Here is a 14,572-nt window from a genome sequence, read left to right as displayed (position 1 = left end):
CCCGGACCGGGGCACGAACACGCATCCCCTGCATCGTTATGCGGACCCTCAACCACTGCTCCACCAGGGAAGCCCTCTAGAAATATTTTTATTGCTACTGTGCCAACTCACGCAACTTCTGTGGTACGAAGACACAAGGCCAGATGTCATACTGTGATCTGGGAGTGTCCAACCGTGCTAGGCTCTGGAGGTATGTGGGTAGTGGAGGAGAAACAAAGTTTGAAAGGTATGGAATTATATACTATTCTTTAGAAAATTAATCTAAAGAGACATGCAAAATTTTAAGTGGAAGATCTGGTTCTCATTAATGGCTAGTCAAAATGAAAGTCTCTACTGACAGGAATACACTAAATAATGAGGCATATAAAATTATCAACTCACCATACATTTTTTCCTCTTTTTGAGAAAATCACATGAACTTGAAATTCCTTTTTTCTTTTCTTCTTCTAAATAACAATTTGCTTTCATACCTTATTTTGTATTCATAATCATTTTGTTCTTTTTCTTTAAGAAAGTTCCCCAAATATAGACATATTGGGCCCCAGGAAACCTTGATTCATATCTTCTACATACGTTAGTGACATAAAGCCATTTGACATATGAATTGAGTGAGGACACTAGTGTCAATTCACATATTAAATATTAGTTCAGCTGAAGTTTTCAATTTTTTAAATAAAAATTATAACAGTACATGATCTAATATCTTTCTATATCCCAATGAACAGATTTGTATACTCCACTTCAGAGACAACGGTTAAACCAACTATTTTGTGATGGCTAAATTAGAAAGACCTATTAAAGTCCAGAAAAGTGAGGCATTCCCTCCTTGAATCAGTCAGTTTCATATTTAAAGCACTGCACTTCCTGTTAACCAAATTCTGTTAGACTGAACCACCTAAAATTGCAGTTTTTATAGGTCAACAGTGGTCTACCATTGGTGAATTCACCCTAATATATCATTTAGGATGTACTCAGCTGCGAGTAAAAGAAAGAGGACTCAAGTTGACACTGAAAGTAAGAAAATATACTGTGAGGTATCAGTGAACACACAAAATTGACTAAAAGACTTGAGAACTGAATTTGGAAAACAGGCAGAAGAACCAAAGGAGGCAAAGTAGAGTCAGGATCATGTTGCAGAGAGAAACTGCCTAGGAAGCTTTCACCAGCATTGTTGCCACTAGATAATTGCTATCACTCGGCTGAACTCCACCCTTAACCGTTGATCCTTGCTAGACTGACACACTTTTTACTGAGCTGAAGCCACCTCGTACCTATTCTGTGTTGTTTTTTTGTACATTCCCTCAAGATTCAAAGTCCAGGGCTGGAACATTAAGCAAAGGATCATGTACACACTGCCAGGATGATCAGATACTGGCCAAAATAAAAAGTTCATCTCAAGTATGTATAGACAAAATACTGGCTACAAAGACATCCAAATGTTAATATCATTTTTGGGCAGTGGAGATCTGAGTATTTTTAGTTTCTTATTTATTTATACACTTCTGTTTTCATTGTTGCTATAATATATATTTATTAACTGTATAATCAAGAAAAATTTAAACTTTAGTTTAAAAAATAAAAACCATAGAATTAAGACTTTATTGTGCAGTATAGCTATTCATTTGGACTCAGGATGGAGTTTGGAATTTAGAAAATTATAATCCTAATGAGACACATCTGATTAAAAAATAAAAACATCTGAAGGCTACACTGTAGTTTGCCATAGGTTATTTTTCAACATTTGTGTGAAAATATATTTTAAAAAATAAACAGTTCTCGCCATGACTTTAAAGTGTGTTGTTTGTTACAAGTGGCCTTATTTTGTGCTTTGTAAAATGTATTTGTCTTTGCAAAAAAATCTTTGCGATTTCTTTCTGGAAATTACTGGAAGTGAAATGGAAATATAAAGTCCATGTGAAGGACTGGACTTCAGCAAAACACAATGACATTAATATGAGTGGAAGTATTTTTTTAAATATCAAAAATCAATTTTTATGGAGCTAATGGGGCTCAAAATTAATAATCATACTGTTTATTTTTTCCTACAACTTATACAGCAACTAAATAAATGTATAAGTGATGACATAATTTATTCATTCCATTAATCAACACACATATATATAAATTTTTTAGCTGCGTGGCTTGTGGGATCTGACCAGGGATTGAACCTGGGCCCTCAGCAGTGAAAGCACAGAGTGCTAACCACTGGACTGCCAGGGAATTCCTTTAACACATATTTTTAATGCAACTACTATGTGGGGGCCACTGTAGTAGGTAGTAATGAGTGTTACAAATATAAATAAAACTCCATCGTGATGTAGTAAGAAGTGGCATGGTAACATGCGATGTGACAGATCTAGGCTTGAGACTCAACACTGTCATTTGAGACCCAAGTGTGACATTTTGGGCAACAGTTACTTAAACTCAATAGGACCTGTTGAAAAAAATAGGGATAATACTATCTACCTCAAATAGAGTGTTAGGATGAGGACAAAAGAAATGGGAAAGAGCCAACAATTATTGAGCATATAGTAATATGTGCCAGCCCCTGAGACAAATGCTGTATAAGCATCAGCTCAAATTAGAAAGTATGGGCTTCCCTCATGGTGCAGTGGTTAAGAATCCGCCTGCCAATGCAGGGAACATGGGTTCAAGCCCTGGTCCAGGAAGATCCCACATGCCGCAGAACAACTAAGCCCGTGCGCCACAACTACTGGGCCTGCGCTCTAGAGCTCGCGAGCCACAACTACTGAGCCCGCGTGCCTAGAGCCCGTGCTCTGCAACAAGAGAAGCCACCGCAATGAGAAGCCCGTGCACGGCAACGAAGAGTAGCCCCTGCGCGCTGCAACTAGAGAAAGCCCGCACAGCAACAAAGACTCAACGCAGCCAAAAATAAATAAATAAAATAAATAAATTTATAACAAAAATTATAGTATGTGTGGTGTGTGGGATGTGAGGGAACTAGTAGTCCTTAGAAGCAGTGATACTCTCTTGGAATTCTCTGGGAAGATGTACCAGTCAGAACGCAGCAAGAAAGAGATGCCACACTCAATGCGGAAAAGAGAGATTTTTTTTTTCACACACACACTGTATTTTATTTTTACAAGAGATAAACTGACACGAAGCATTGTAAATGGATGTCCACAACAAAAGCAACAATGATTGCAATTACCAAACACGAAACACACTCATACTATGTCATAATACTGACATTCAGTCCAGTAATCCTCCACCGTAACAGCTCCTTTACTTTGCAGTGAAAATTGATTTGTATATGAAAAGAGAGAATTTAATAGAGCAGTGATTTACGAGCGTGTGGGCAGGGTTAAGAGAAACTAATAAAGGGTGATGAAGTACTTTAGGGCAAGGTTGAAGGGACAAAGAGAGCAATCAGTTACTAAAACTCAGAGAAATCTGTAACTGTAAGAGAAGACCCCTTGCCTAGGCTGTAGCCTTCAGTAGAGGCACACAGTGGAGAGAACCTGGAAAGTAAATACCTGATATTTCTCCGCTCTTGACCTTACATCTCCTGGTAGGGCCTCCTGTTGGATGAACCCAACTGGAAAGGTGGAAGAGGTACCACTGATATGGTCCATAAAGGTCACCCACTGAGGTAGAGAGCAGGGTGGAAAAGGGTAGAAAGTGGATCTGGAGGGTCAAAGAAGAATAAGTAGAATAGAATGTATAGAAATGAGTAAATGTTACCTACCATATATATTCACTTGTGGGGTCAAAAAGCTAGAAGGGATCTTTCTAGGCCAAGCTTACTTTACAACCTTTATTGTTCTAAATTCTAGCCCAAGAGTAATGAGATTAAACTGTATTAGTCAAATCTGGTTAAGTCTTCCACATGGCCAGTTCAGTGATTTAATTCTTCAATAGTGAGCACTTGTACTAGTTTCTTTCTTTTTTTTTTTAATGCCTCTTGTTCACTCAAGTCAGAAAGAAATATTTGATCTCAGGAGCTAGGGAAGCTATTATGGAGTTCTGACTAGCAAGCTAGTGTATCTCCAGCTCCACCTCATTTTCATGGATCCTTCCAAAAGGAAGCTAATCCTGCCATTCAATCTTTCTTCTGTATGCTGTCTCCTTTCTTCAAGAAACAATCCCAGGGCTTCCCTGGTGGCGCAGTGGTTAAGAATCCTCCTGCCAATGCAGGGGACATGGGTTCGAGCCCTGGTCCAGGAAGATCCCACACGCCGTGCGCCACAACTACAGAAGCCCGTGCGCCTAGAGCCCGTGCTCCACGACAAGAGAAGCCACTGCAATGAGAAGCCTGCACACCGCAACGAAGAGTAGCCCCCGCTCGCTGCAACCAGAGAAAAGCCCGTGTGCAGCAATGAAAACCCAACGCAGCCAAAAGTAAAATAAATAAAAGAAAAAAAAAGAAAAGAAACAATCCCAATTACATGAAACCAGGAAAGGAAATACCTAGGGTAAAGTTACAAACTATCTCTGTACTAGGCTACAACAATGTTTGGAAGCAAGCAGGCCTGAAGAAAAGCAGGCCTGATGGTGATGATAATGATGATGATGATGATAAACCCAAATGTCACACCTATTATACTGTGAATTCCCTGGGGTCAAGGAACACATTTTACTCATCTCTATATTCCCACAGCATCTTGAAGAATGCCTTAGTTATAAAAGGCATTAAATGAATGATGGCTGAATTGGCTTGTTAAAAAAGAATCAAGGAATTTCAGAGCTAAGAAGGACCTATGAATCCAAGTTCCCCTTTTTTTTCATAGAAGAGAAAACCTAATTCTATACAGGTTGGTGGTAGAGCAGTGATGATCCCACTTAAATCTTTGAATAACCAAGTAAAAGAAATTAGAACTGAGATATAGGTGTTTATTAGGTAATGTTGAAAGAAATGAAAAAAAAAAAAAACTGTTGAAAAGCCTGAGCTCATTCAGTCTCAAAACAGTTAAATTTTTCTTTAACTAGTTCTCAAATACTTTCCATTCTACTATTATTATTTTGTCCCAGGCCTTCATCACCAACAAAGATGATCTAATATAATGTGCTAGTTTTACAACAGAGGAAAGTGACTTGCTCCAGATCATAATTAGAAGGGATGCATTTGGTTCCCTCTTATAAACCATTATCAAGTTTTGTAAAGTGGGAATGGAATCCTGATCTACTAGCAAATACTGTGTTGCCTTAGTTTTCCTAGCTTCCTTTGCAACTAGAGACTTGGTTCTGGCCAATGCAAGCTAGTTGGAATTCTGCTAGTAGCTTATGAGAAAAGTTTTGCTTTCTTAATAAATAGGATAAAAATAAATAAATAAATAAATAGGATAGATATAAACTTTCTCTTCACCTCCCCCCCTCCTTTTTTCTGCCTTGAATGTAAACTTGGTACTAAATGGAGTTATGGCAACCATATGGCAACCATGAGGCAGTAAACGTGTATGTAAAAGCCAACGTGATAATGATGCTAGAATAGATAGAAATAGCTTGTGCTAAGGTTCTGTTCTGGACTATGATAGAACTATCAAATAACTTCAGACATAGGTTGAAAAAAATTATATGTTAAATTGTTATATTGTTATATATGTTAAATATGTTACTCAAAAAATTAAAGGTAACCTCCAAAATTAGAGTTCTGGAGGTCAGAAGACTGAAATGGGTCTTGCTGGGCTAAAATCAAAGTGTTGGCAGGACTGTGTTCCTTTTTGGAGGCTTTAGGAGATAATCTGTTTCCATGCCTTTTTGATAAAAGATCAGTCTTCAGCCTTAAAAAATATCTAGCGGAAACATTTGCTGTGTGGTTACTTGCCCAACAACTCCCAAGGCTGCAGCACAGAAATCCCTTTTGAAAACTAAGCAGCCAGCCCCAAGTGGAGCACACTCTACAAAGCCTACTTCAGATGTGGGCACCGAGAAGAATGGACAGGAAGAACCGCCCACAGGACAAAATTTGGGGTCATGGAGAGAAAAGGGCAAGGATTCAGGAGAGAGGTTCCCACTTACCCCACCTGTCCACCCCCAAGCAGCAATAATAGCAACTGCCATATGGGATAACCTAGGGACTCACTCCAGTACCAGTGAAGGGAGTCTTTGCAATTACTGATCTGCAGGATTTGATGATTGCGATGAACCAGAGGCTGCTGTGTCTTTCCCATTCACCTCTTTTCAAATAGATGGTTTAAAAGGGAGGGGAGAAAAATATATATGGAGCAATCTTATTTGTGCTCTACAATTTATAACAGGATGATTGGAGGCAGGTGACTTTCTTTTAGTTTATAGGCTAACAGACCATGAGGAATTATACATGGATGCTCTAAATAGGACTGAGAATTAAACAGAGATTGTGAACTTTGAGCTGGATGCAGAAACTGGATGGGACTTTGGTGGTTTCTTCCCCCAGGGAGGAAATAACTGTGTAGGAAGAAGGGTGCACATGGATATTTGGGTGACTAGAGGGGCAGAATGGGCTGGTGGCTGTTAGTTGTCCTTCTACATGTCTTCTCTTCTTTCTTAGTATCAGAAGTCTTGAGTTTGGCACATGGCTACCGCGGAAGACAGTGCTTACAGCTTGCCGTGCTTACAGCTAAATTATTCACATAATTAAGTCCAGGGAAATGGGATCTGAGTGGGAGTGATGTTCATGACTTCTGGGTTGCACTCTTAAAAGGAGTGGCATATTCCCTTCCTCTTTTCTTTCTTGTTGGTTGAAATGTGATACAATATCACATCTGGGACCATGAAGGCCAAGAGAACACCATAGGGCTAGGGATGCAATAAGATAGAAGGAACCTGGGCCCCTGATGCTGTGGAGTGATTTACCAGACTTACATGAAAGAGAAATACCTTTTCTCCTGTAAAGCCACTATTATTTTAAGTCTTTATGTGTGTGGCTGAAACCATATCTTAACTTTCATATACATGTTGAGTTTGAGGTGCCTTTAAAATTTCTTATGAAAAGCGTCAAACATACGCAAAGTAGAAAGGATAGTATGATAATTTCATGCATACTCAACTTTAACTTCAACAGCTACCACTTCATCTATCTGATTTAAGCTAAACCCACACCTCCCCCTCTTTCCACTGACATATTTTGAAGCAAATTCCAAATATCATATCATTTCTTCTATAGATATTTTAGCATGTATCTCTAAAAGACAAGGATTTTATTTTTTTTAAAGAGGAGTTTCAAATGCTTTTGAGTAAAAAAAAATGTAGTTATCTAGTAGGCAGTTGGGCATATCTCTTTAACATTCGGGAGAAAGTTCTGGCCTGAAGGTACTGCTTAGAGAGGTATCCTCATGGATGGTATTTAAAGCCTTGGCAGTAGACGAGATAACCCAGGGAAGGTGGCCCACTGATTTGAAAAGAGAAAAATTATATCAGTTTAGATGAGCAAAGGTTTCTTTACCTGGTGTCAGGTAGTATGGGGAGTTGTGAAAGATAAATGCACATGGGTAGGAATCTTGCACAGACATTATTTTCACTACCCCAAATCCATTCCATATCCTGATTTTCTTCAGGGTAGAAAGTTCCAATCTTATTTCCTAGGTACAAGTTAATTGTTCAGGGATGGTCATATATCTTAGCCACAGCTGATGAGACCCAAGGAATGTTTACTGGGACTTCTAAGAAACCCTCTCAGTTCTTGAAGAACTACTTGCATCTGCCTGGATGGTGTGGTGTGATGGAATGTGCTGCAGCCATTTTGTTATCTCGAGAAGATTCTAGAACTACTGAGGGCCTTGTTGTGGAGACTGAGGATGAAGTCAACACTGAGTGCAGAGACAGAGAGAAGCCCAGTCCTTAATGATACAATTTGTGCTGCAGGTTAAAGCTTCTTAAAGCCAGCCCTCGCTCTGGATCTTTTGAGTTACGGTTTACAAATTTGCTTTGTTGTTTAAATCATTTTAAATTGTATTTTCTGTCACTTGTAATGCAAAGTGTTCTGACTGATAGAATAGGCCATGAGGTTAATGTTTTTCAAGACCTGGAGGGACATCAGTGCTGGTCTTCTCAGTTTTAGCATGGGTCGGTAATATGTTTGCATAAGAAAAATAACAGTTCGATGGCCTCCACTCAATATATTTCCTTGATGTTCAGTATCAATAAACATGGATTGCTTTCTGGCAGATAGGAGGATTTCCTGCAGGCTTTCTCTAGTGGCTTATACCTTCTGCAGGTACTGGCCAGTTGATGGGGGTAATGGTGGTACTTAAAGGTATGGGTAAATAGCAAATGTGGAACCAGCTGCTGTGAAAGAAAGTGTTCTGGGTAGTGAAATGCAGTGAGTTGTGTATAAAATCTGCTTTGGTTATGGGATAGACCTAGTTCTTCTCTGTAGAAGCACAGCATGGAGTATTGCTCTAAGACTTACCTAATACACCCAACCAAGTGGACAGTAGGATACAAAAATATATCTTTTTGAACCATATCCTTCAAAACAGCAGCCAACACAGCAGTAGTTAGAGGCGGATATTTCTTTGACAAAATGTTGGGGGGAGGGAGGGTGGATGGTATTGATGGAGGGCTAGAACAGGAGATGAAATGTACCATATTGATGCAGGATGACCTCAGCCTTCAAGGCTGCATTGAATTCATGGGGCCATCATTACCTGAATGTGGTTTCATTCTGCAGCACCGACACTTCAAGTAATCATTAAGCAAAGAGCGCTCAGTGATGTGGACAATTACTAAAGTCACCCCCTCAGTGATTTTCCTATATGCAGAAAGGGGAATTTCTATTCCTTTTTATGCACCATTGAGAAAAAAATGGTAGCCGTGAGGACTATTTTCCAGGTAGAGTACTCACACTTTTTGACAGTGATTTGTCAGGGAAATTAGCTGAGGTCACATATCTCTTATTAGGTAAATGGAAGACAGCATATGAATATTTCAAAAAAGCAATTCATATCTATTTAAATTTAGCTCAGAGTACTAAAGTTTCTTAAAACTCCATAGACAAGGGCCTACAGAGGACAGGCTTATTTTCATTTTTGTTTTAAGTACCTAGAACCCAGCATTTGGAGAAGCCAAAAGGGATTTATAATTTAATTATAAAGTATTTATGAACATTTGCATTAGCCAATCAAGCATCTTCTTTGGAATGTAGATACTAGGATAACTGGATTAGTAACCACATTTGACAATATTAGAGTAGGGAGGCCTATAATTGGGTGAGGTCTCAGAAGAATAATTTACTTATGTATTCATTTTCCTCTCACTTTATTTCTGTTCTGTCCTCTTCCACAAGGGATTCTAAGTAGCTCTCTTAGAAGACAGCAAAATATCTCAAGTGGTAGAGGGAACTCTTGGAGACAAGAGTACAGAGCCCCCTGCTGGCAAAGACAAAGACCAAAGAAAAACAGAGACCAGAAAACAGAGTAGAAATATTCATTGGAAATGCTGTGAGAAATAATGAAGTGGGAGACATAGAGAACAGGCTTGTGGTTGCCAAGGGGAAGGGAGGTGGGTGGGGGAGGGAAGGATTGGGAGTTTGGGATTAGCAGATGCAAACTATTATATATAGAATGGATAAACAACAAAGTTCTACTGTATAGCACAGGGAACTATATTCAATATCCTGGGGTAAACTATAATGGAAAAAAGGATGAAAGAAAGAAAGAAAGAAAGAAAGAAAGAAAGAAAGAAAGAAAGAAAGAAAGAAAGAAAGAAAGAAAGAAAGAAAGGAAGGAAGGAAGGAAGGAAGGAAGAAAGAAAGAAAGAAAGAAAGGAAGGAAGGAAGAGAGAGAAAGAAAGAAAAGAAGGAGGGAGGGAGGAAGGAAAGAAAGAGAAAGAAAGGGGCTTCTACTCATAAGCAAAAGAAAAAAAAAGAAAGAAAAAAGAGATAATGAAGTAGATAAGAACATGACGTTTTAAGGTTGGTAAGGAAGATTAAGATCGTTGTCACCCTTGGCAGGAGAAGCTGAGAGTTTACAAGTGTATCCTGTGAGTCAGGTGTAAAAGTTGACCCAACCAGTACAAATGAAAATGGCAGAGGACCAGAGTGGGAGTCAAAAAATCAGTAAAGAAGTAGAAGTGGCAGTGGTGTGACCAGAGTTACAAGTGGCAGTGGTGTAACCAGAGTTACAAGTGTTAGTCTTGCAGGGGACAAAGGAATTGGTCAGCATAGACGTGGCAATCCAGGTCTGAGGGCAAGTTTAGCAGAAAACTTCTCCAGAACTAGAAAGAGTTTCTGAGATGGTAGCCTCTGGATGCTCCTGGCCAGGAACCTAAAGTGCGTATTCATCTAAGATCTACCTTCAGCCCCCACTCCCACCCCCACCCCTGGGCCTATTTGTGGAAAAGATTAGGAGATCTGCCTTTATGTTGACTACGGGACCTCAGAGAGGTCACTATTTGCATTTGCTGCCTACTGCTCTTAGGCCCCAAACTTCTGGGCCACCCTCGGGCATTCTATTCCCCTGAAGGCAAGGACTGTGTGTGTGTGTGTGTGTGTGTGTGTGTGTGTGTGTTAATGTTTTCAGCTCCTACCCTCCCTAATACAATGCCTGGCTCATAGTAGATGTTTAATCCATATTTGTGAGGTAAATGAATAAATCATTAAATCAGACCTGTGGGAGGCCTATAATTGGGTAAGGTCTCAGAAGAATAATTTACTTATGTATTCATTTTCCTCTCACTTTATTTCTGTTCTGTCCTCTTCCACAAGGGATTCCAAAAGCTTACAAGAATACATATGATCCATTAGAAAATATAAATAATAAAGTCAGGATCATTAAAAACATATATTAAGCAAAAACAAGTCAGTGGAGTGGAATGAGTTATATAAGCAATAGGATTTTATATAATTATCTAAGCTGAGCCACAGATAAGGATGTGAGTTTTCTGCTGAAAAATGAAGGCCAGTTGTGATTTTTCTTGACTACAAAGGCAAAGTGTTCTAGTTGTTCAAGCTTTTATTGGAACTTAGCTCTAAAATAAATTTCTGGTGTGGAGTTTTATATCTGGGACATTGAGTAATGTGGTAAACAGTGTCCTTAATGATATTTTTACAAGAAATTCAATAAGGGTTTTTTTTGTTTGTTTTTGGCCGTGCCACGTGGCATGGGGGATCTAGTTCCACCAGGAATCAAACCCGTGCCACCTGCATTGGAAGCACAGCGTCCTAACCACTGTACTGCCAGGGAATTCCCTCAATAAGGTGTTTCTAAAGCTGTGTCTTAATAGGGTGCTTCTAAACCTGGTGCATGGTCCGTAGTGTAACTCATTGAAAGCAGTTTTATGGAAGACCAGGGAAATATGGTTTGACATCAAAACTTTCTAAAATTTTAGCTAAATCGAAGAATACATCTAGAAAATCCAGAGGAGTGCAAGTCCTTCAAACAATTCTCCATTAAGATCACCTCTCTGAACTAGGTCTCTTACAAGGGTTGGGAGCAGATCATTGGAGTTTATATCTTCTCTCAGAGCCTGAAGGGTGATTGTTCTATGTTGTTCATTTAGGATGGCAACACATACTATAGTTATCCAAAGAGATTTTTACCAGCTTTTATGAAAATTGAGACACCTAACCAAACCATTCTTCAGAATAGATGTCTAGTTCTCTTTTTTTGTTATCTATCACTGCCTAGCAAACTACCCCAAAACTTAGTGGCTTAAAACAACAATGGTTATTATTAGTATCTGTCATAGTTATAGGGGTTGAATGGGTTTAACTAGGCAGTTCTTGCTCTGCTTTTCTCATGCAGTTGCAGACAGTGACTGGGGCTGGAATCACCTGAAGGTCTGCTCACTCACACATCCGGTACCAGGTTGAGAAGACTCAGTCAGCTGGGAGCTGGAACAGCTGGGCTCCTTGGGCGAGTCTATCTCTATGTAGTCTCTGCATGTAGTCTGTCCAGCAGCAAGGCTTTAGGATAACTGGACTTCTTACATGGTGGCTCAGAATGAGAGGGAGAGAGAGAGAGAGAAAGTCAGGTAGAAGTCATATTACCTTTTTTGACCTAGCCTTGGAAGTCATATACTGTCACTTCTACCACATTCCATCCATTGAGACGTGTACAAAGGTCTGCCCAGTTTCAGGAGGAAAGGATATAGACTCCAGGAGGTATTAATGGGGAAGTGGTAGAGTTTAGAAGAGCATGTGGGACCTAAAATATTGTTGTAGCCATTTTTGTAAAATACAATCTGTCACACCCTCCTCATTTCAAAGGTCCACCAAAGGAATATCTATGACAAGAACATTCTTAAGAACCTATTCTGGTCCTTCAATAAATGAACAAATTCAAGTCCCTGAAGTTTCTTTTCTTTTTTTTTTTTTTCATCATAGAGTATGGACGAGGTGACTTAGCATGGAAGATTTTCAAAGAGGCTTTTACTAATCACTCACCACAGACATAGAAAAAAAGGGCGTAATGCGTCCATGAAAAGTCCAGTTCTGAGCAACTCTGAAGCCATTTCTAATTCATGTCTCCAGCAGAGGGGAATGTACCCAGGTCATCCAAGGGTTTTCTGTCATTCAAAGAGCAGTTGATAAGAAGGTGTGGGAGGTAGAAGAACTCAGTCCTGCTTTAGACCCTTCAATGTAGTTATCTGGTTTGCCAGGAGACAGATCTGTCAGAAAACAGATACTGACTCTTGCTAAGATGTTAAAATGCAGCTTTTGTATAAGAACCAAGAGCTGGGAGTTAGTACTGTGCTCAGGAAGCTTAACGTAGTAGAATCATTCTAGTTCAGGATTAAAGGCAGAGGAAAGGTAAGTCAAAAGGCAAACAGGAAAAACCAACTCTATAATTCATTTAGTGTATTTAAGTTTTTAAGTTGTGCCCATTTAATTCCAAGAATGGGAGGCTACTAACAGTCTATTATATTATTCTTGGTAATTTTTTCTGTTAGGTAATAGTGGAGTATCTATGCTTGAAACTTGTATAAAATATTGATCCAGAAATCCTCAGTCTGACGTATCTTAAGGACGAAATAAGCATCAGGTTTAAATGGACCATTTAATAAACAGATGGGTCTATATTTTAGAGGATGTCATTTGAACAGGCTTTGAATAACTTTGATAGCAGAAGGTCTTCACCTGCTGCTTTATTTAACGTAAGCCTTCTTCTAACCAAATGAAATACATGAGGCGATATTCCTAGGTACCAGTGAAGACTTCAGGAACAGCAAATTTCAATGTAGTTTTAAAATGATACTAACAGGAAGAAAGGGTGACCTCCCAGTTGTCAACTGAGATTTGTGCTTATTTATGCTTACTGTAAATTATTACATCTCCAGATCTATCTTTATTATTGGTTCAGGCAGTAAAAACCCAGGCCTCCCTACAACATTCACTAAGTCAAATTTTAGGCAAAAGGTTTAAATTGAAGGAGATCCTGTCTGATCCTTCATGTTCCTTTTATACACCATTGCACCAAGCCAAGTAAAGCTTAGAGGAGTATTAACTAGAATTCTTAACTCCCAGGACTCCAAATTCCACCAGCCTCTCTGGATGTCCTGAGAAGGTGCTCCTCAGGTTCTTCTCCTTCAGAGACCCAGTGGGAAATGCACTCAGGTAGTGTAGGGAGAGCAGGAACCTCTGTTCTCAGACCCCCTGGAGTGGCTGTGACAGATACTGTTCATTGTACCCAACAGTCCTTAGGAATAGAACCCCCCAGTGTTTTTGTTGTTGTTGTTTTGTTTTTTTTTTTTTACTTTTATAGAGGGATAATACCTAAACACCAAAGGCACCAATTCTAAGAGTATAGCTCAATGAATTGTTGTATCTGTATATACTTGTATCATTACCACACAGATCAAGATCTAGAAAATTTCCAGCACCTCAAAAGATTCCCTCTTGCTTCTTCCAAGTCTGCATCCCAATTCCATGGAGAGGAAGGGTGGGTAGTCACTATTCTAACTTCTATCATCATTGATCAGTTTTGCCAATTCTTGAACTTTGTATAAGTGGACTCATATGTACCTTTTAAACTTGGCTTCTCTCACTCAGTATCTATGTGATTCATCATGTTCTTGCATGTACCAATGGTTTGTTCCTTTTTATTGCTAAGTAAAATATATTCTGTTTTATGAATATACCTCAATTTATTTACCTATTCTTCTATTGATGGGCATTGAGTTGTTTCTGCTTTGGCTAATACGAATAAAGCTGGGATGAACTTCCTTATGCATGTCCTTTGTGGACATATATACTCACTTCTCTTCAGTAAATTCCTAGAACTGGAATTGCTGTCAAGCGGTTGGATATATTTAGTTTTAGCAGAAACTGCCAGATTTCTGGTTTACAAAGTGGTTATACTGTTTTACATCAGCAATGTATAAGAATCCCAGTTCTTCCACATCCTTGCCATCATTTAGCACTATTGATCCGTTTAATTTTAGCCATTATGGTTGGTGTCTAGTGGTATTTCACTGTGGTTTTTTTTTTTTTTTTTAAACGTTGGGGGTAGGAGTTTATTAATTAATTAATTTATTTTTGCTGTGTTGGGTCTTCGCTCCTGTGCGAGGGCTTTCTCTAGTTGTGGCAAGCGGGGGTCACTCTTCATCGTGGTGCATAGGCCTCTTACTATCGTGGCCTCTCTTGCTGCGGAGCACAGGTTCCAGACACGCAGGCTCAGTAGTTGTGGCTCAC

The sequence above is a fragment of the Leucopleurus acutus genome (genome assembly GCF_964270905.1).
Source record: "Leucopleurus acutus genome assembly, chromosome: 11".
Lineage (NCBI taxonomy): Eukaryota > Metazoa > Chordata > Mammalia > Artiodactyla > Delphinidae > Leucopleurus > Leucopleurus acutus.
Note: the sequence above shows the minus strand (reverse complement) of the source record.